This window comes from Tachypleus tridentatus, chromosome 3 (genome assembly GCF_004210375.1).
Source record: "Tachypleus tridentatus isolate NWPU-2018 chromosome 3, ASM421037v1, whole genome shotgun sequence".
In the NCBI taxonomy this organism is placed as follows: domain Eukaryota; kingdom Metazoa; phylum Arthropoda; class Merostomata; order Xiphosura; family Limulidae; genus Tachypleus; species Tachypleus tridentatus.
In genome coordinates, this window is record NC_134827.1 from 43,932,795 (window position 1) to 43,939,279 (window position 6,485).

Genomic DNA, 6,485 nt, shown 5'->3' on the forward strand with positions numbered 1-6,485 from the left:
AACATGTCACACAACACTTTGTACTTGGAACAGAAATACAACAACATACATTGTCTTTAACAGTACTGTATGTGGTGTTAACATGTCACACAGAACTTTGTACTTGGAACAGAAATACAACAACATACATTGTCTTTAACACTGTATGTGGTGTTAACATCACACACACTTTGTACTTGGAACAGAAATACAACAACATACATTGTCTTTAACAGTACTGTATGTGGTGTTAACATGTCGCACAACACTTTGTACTTGGAACAGAAATACAACAACATACATTGTCTTTAACAGTACTGTATGTGGTGTTAACATGTCACACAGCACTTTGTACTTGGAACAGAAATACAACAACATGCATTGTCTTTAACAATTACTGTATGTGGTGTTAACATGTCGCACAGCACTTTGTACTTGGAACAGAAATACAACAACATGCATTGTCTTTAACAGTACTGTATGTGGTGTTAACATGTCACACAGCACTTTGTACTTGGAACAGAAATACAACAACATGCATTGTCTTTAACAGTACTGTATGTGGTGTTAACATGTCGCACAGCACTTTGTACTTGGAACAGAAATACAACAACATACATTGTCTTTAACAGTACTGTATGTGGTGTTAACATGTCGCACAGCACTTTGTACTTGGAACAGAAATACAACAACATGCATTGTCTTTAACAGTACTGTATGTGGTGTTAACATGTCAGTACTGTATGTGGTGCACTTTGTACTTGGAACAGAAATACAACAACATACATTGTCTTTAAATGCATTGTCTTTAACAGTACTGTATGTGGTGTTAACATGTCGCACAGCACTTTGTACTTGGAACAAATACAACAACATACATTGTCTTTAACAGTACTGTATGTGGTGTTAACATGTCGCACAGCACTTTGTACTTGGAACAGAAATACAACAACATACATTGTCTTTAACAGTACTGTATGTGGTGTTAACATGTCACACAGCACTTTGTACTTGGAACAGAAATACAACAACATACATTGTCTTTAACATTACTGTATGTGGTGTTAACATGTCACACAGCACTTTGTACTTGGAACAGAAATACAACAACATACATTGTCTTTAACAGGTACTGTATGTGGTGTTAACATGTCACACAGCACTTTGTACTTGGAACAGAAATACAACAACATGCATTGTCTTTAACAGTACTGTATGTGGTGTTAACATGTCACACAACACTTTGTACTTGGAACAGAAATACAACAACATACATTGTCTTTAACAGTACTGTATGTGGTGTTAACATGTCACAACACTTTGTACTTGGAACAAATACAACAACATACATTGTCTTTAACAATTACTGTATGTGGTGTTAACATGTCTTGGAACACAACAACTTTGTACTTGGAACAGAAATACAACAACATGCATTGTCTTTAACAGTACTGTATGTGGTGTTAACATGTCGCACAGCACTTTGTACTTGGAACAGAAATACAACAACATGCATTGTCTTTAACAGTACTGTATGTGGTGTTAACATGTCACACAACACTTTGTACTTGGAACAAATACAACAACATGCATTGTCTTTAACAGTACTGTATGTGGTGTTAACATGTAACTTTGTACTTGGAACAGAAATACAACAACATACATTGTCTTTAACAATTACTGTATGTGGTGTTAACATGTCACACAGAACTTTGTACTTGGAACAGAAATACAACAACATACATTGTCTTTAACTGTATGTGGTGTTAACATGTCACCACAGCACAGCACTTTGTACTTGGAACAGAAATACAACAACATGCATTGTCTTTAACAGTACTGTATGTGGTGTTAACATGTCACACAACACTTTGTACTTGGAACAGAAATACAACAACATGCATTGTCTTTAACAGTTACTGTATGTGGTGTTAACATGTCACACAGCACTTTGTACTTGGAACAGAAATACAACAACATGCATTGTCTTTAACAGTACTGTATGTGGTGTTAACATGTCGCACAACACTTTGTACTTGGAACAGAAATACAACAACATACATTGTCTTTAACAGTACTGTATGTGGTGTTAACATGTCACACAGCACTTTGTACTTGGAACAGAAATACAACAACATACATTGTCTTTAACAGTACTGTATGTGGTGTTAACATGTCACACAACACTTTGTACTTGGAACAGAAATACAACAACATGCATTGTCTTTAACAGTTACTGTATGTGGTGTTAACATGTCACACAGCACTTTGTACTTGGAACAGAAATACAACAACATACATTGTCTTTAACAGTACTGTATGTGGTGTTAACATGTAACACTGTACTTGGAACAGAAATACAACAACATGCATTGTCTTTAACATTACTGTATGTGGTGTTAACATGTCGCACAGTGTACTTGGAACAAATACAACAACATGCATTGTCTTTAACAGTACTGTATGTGGTGTTAACATGTCACACAACACTTTGTACTTGGAACAGAAATACAACAACATGCATTGTCTTTAACAATTACTGTATGTGGTGTTAACATGTCACACAGCACTTTGTACTTGGAACAGAAATACAACAACATGCATTGTCTTTAACAGTACTGTATGTGTTAACATGTCACACAGCACTTTGTACTTGAACAGAAATACAACAACATGTCTTTAACAGTACTGTATGTGGTGTTAACATGTCGCACAGAACTTTGTACTTGGAACAGAAATACAACAACATACATTGTCTTTAACAGTACTGTATGTGGTGTTAACATGTCGCACAACACTTTGTACTTGGAACAGAAATACAACAACATACATTGTCTTTAACAATTACTGTATGTGGTGTTAACATGTCGCACAGCACTTTGTACTTGGAACAGAAATACAACAACATACATTGTCTTTAACAGTACTGTATGTGGTGTTAACATGTCACACAGAACTTTGTACTTGGAACAGAAATACAACAACATGCATTGTCTTTAACAGTACTGTATGTGGTGTTAACATGTCACACAGCACTTTGTACTTGGAACAGAAATACAACAACATACATTGTCTTTAACAGTACTGTATGTGGTGTTAACATGTCACACAGCACTTTGTACTTGGAACAGAAATACAACAACATACATTGTCTTTAACAGTACTGTATGTGGTGTTAACATGTCACGCACAACACTTTGTACTTGGAACAGAAATACAACAACATGCATTGTCTTTAACAGTACTGTATGTGGTGTTAACATGTCGCACAGCACTTTGTACTTGGAACAGAAATACAACAACATACATTGTCTTTAACAGTACTGTATGTGGTGTTAACATGTCACAACACTTTGTACTTGGAACAGACACTTTGTACTTGGAACACTTTGGAAATACAACAACATGCATTGTCTTTAACAGTACTGTATGTGGTGTTAACATGTCGCACAGAACTTTGTACTTGGAACAGAAATACAACAACATGCATTGTCTTTAACAAGTACTGTATGTGGTGTTAACATGTCGCACAACACTTTGTACTTGGAACAGAAATACAACAACATACATTGTCTTTAACAGTACTGTATGTGGTGTTAACATGTCGCACAGAACTTTGTACTTGGAACAAATACAACAACATGCATTGTCTTTAACAGTACTGTATGTGGTGTTAACATGTCGCACAGAACTTTGTACTTGGAACAGAAATACAACAACATACATTGTCTTTAACAGTACTGTATGTGGTGTTAACATGTCACACAGCACTTTGTACTTGGAACAGAAATACAACAACATACATTGTCTTTAACAATTACTGTATGTGGTGTTAACATAATCGCACAGCACTTTGTACTTGGAACAGAATGTACAACAACATGCATTGTCTTTAACAGGTACTGTATGTGGTGTTAACATGTCGCACAGCACTTGTACTTGGAACAAATACAACAACATACATTGTCTTTAACAGTTATGTGGTGTTAACATGTCACACAACACTTTGTACTTGGAACAGAAATACAACAACATGCATTGTCTTTAACAGTTACTGTATGTGGTGTTAACATGTCACACAGAACTTTGTACTTGGAACAAATACAACAACATGCATTGTCTTTAACAATTACTGTATGTGGTGTTAACATGTCGCACAGCACTTTTACTTGGAACAGAAATACAACAACATGCATTGTCTTTAACAGTACTGTATGTGGTGTTAACATGTCACCAGCACTTTGTACTTGGAACAGAAATACAACAACATGCATTGTCTTTAACAGTTTTACTGTATGTGGTGTTAACATGTCACTTACAACACTTTGTACTTGGAACAGAAATACAACAACATGCATTGTCTTTGTACTGTGGCATGTTATTTAACATGTCGCATACACTTTGTACTTGGAACAGAAATACAACAACATACATTGTCTTTAACTACTGTATGTGGTGTTAACATGTCACACAGAACTTTGTACTTGGAACAGAAATACAACAACATACATTGTCTTTAACAGTACTGTATGTGGTGTTAACATGTCACCACAGCACTTTGTACTTGGAACAGAAATACAACAACATGCATTGTCTTTAACAGTACTGTATGTGGTGTTAACATGTCTTACAGCACTTTGTACTTGGAACAGAAATACAACAACATGCATTGTCTTTAACAGTACTGTATGTGGTGTTAACATGTCGCACAGCACTTTGTACTTGGAACAGAAATACAACAACATGCATTGTCTTTAACAGTACTGTATGTGGTGTTAACATGTCGCACAGCACTTTGTACTTGGAACAAATTTGTATTGTCTTTAACAATTACTGTATGTGGTGTTAACATGTCGCACAGCACTTTGTACTTGGAAAATACAACAACATACATTGTCTTTAACAGTACTGTATGTGGTGTTAACATGTCATCCACAGAACTTTGTACTTGGAACAAATACAACAACATACATTGTCTTTAACAGTACTGTATGTGGTGTTAACATGTCACAGAACTTTGTACTTGGAACAGAAATACAACAACATGCATTGTCTTTAACAGTACTGTATGTGGTGTTAACATGTCACTTACAACACTTTGTACTTGGAACAGAAATACAACAACATGCATTGTCTTTAACAGTACTGTATGTGGTGTTAACATGTCACACTGAGAACTTTGTATTTGGAACAGAAATACAACAACATACATTGTCTTTAACTGTATGTGGTGTTAACATGTCACCTGAACTTTGTGCTTGGAACAGAAATACAACAACATACATTGTCTTTAACAGTACTGTATGTGGTGTTAACATTATCACCAGCACTTTGTACTTGGAACAAATACAACAACATACATTGTCTTTAACAGTACTGTATGTGGTGTTAACATGTCACCTGGGAACTTTGTACTTGGAACAGAAATACAACAACATACATTGTCTTTAACAGTTGTGGTGTTAAAGTAACACCTGGAACTTTGTACTTGGAACAGAAATACAACAACATGCATTGTCTTTAACAGTACTGTATGTGGTGTTAACATGTCACACAACACTTTGTACTTGGAACAGAAATACAACAACATGCTTCATTGTCTTTAACAGTACTGTATGTGGTGTTAACAATCACCTGCACTTTGTACTTGGAACAGAAATACAACAACATGCATTGTCTTTAACAGTACTGTATGTGGTGTTAACATGTCATCACTTACTGCACTTTGTACTTGGAACAGAAATACAACAACATACATTGTCTTTAACAGGTACTGTGTGGTGTTAACATGTCACCTGGGACTTTGTACTTGGAACAGAAATACAACAACATTGTCTTTAACACTTTGTACATGTGGAACAGAAATACAACAACATGCATTGTCTTTAACAATACTGTATGTGGTGTTAACATGTCAGCACAACACTTTGTACTTGGAACAAATACAACAACATGCATTGTCTTTAACAGTACTGTATGTGGTGTTAACATGTCGCACAACACTTTGTACTTGGAACAGAAATACAACAACATGCATTGTCTTTAACAGTACTGTATGTGGTGTTAACATGTCGCACAGCACTTTGTACTTGGAACAAATACAACAACATGCATTGTCTTTAACAGGTACTGTATGTGGTGTTAACATGTCACACAAGCACTTTGTACTGGAACAAATACAACAACATGCATTGTCTTTAACAGTACTGTATGTGGATGTTAACATGTCACTGGGAACTGTGTACTTGGAACAGAATTACAACAACATGCATTGTCTTTAACAATTGCTGTATGTGGTGTTAACATGTCTTGCAGCACTTTGTACTTGGAACAGAAATACAACAACATGCATTGTCTTTAACGGAATTGCACAATGTGGTGTTAACATGAACATAGCGAACTTTATTGTGGAATGGCACAGACAAACACAACAACATGCATTGTCTTTAACAGTACTGTATGTGGTGTTAACGTAATCGCCTGCACTTTGTACTTGGAACAAATAC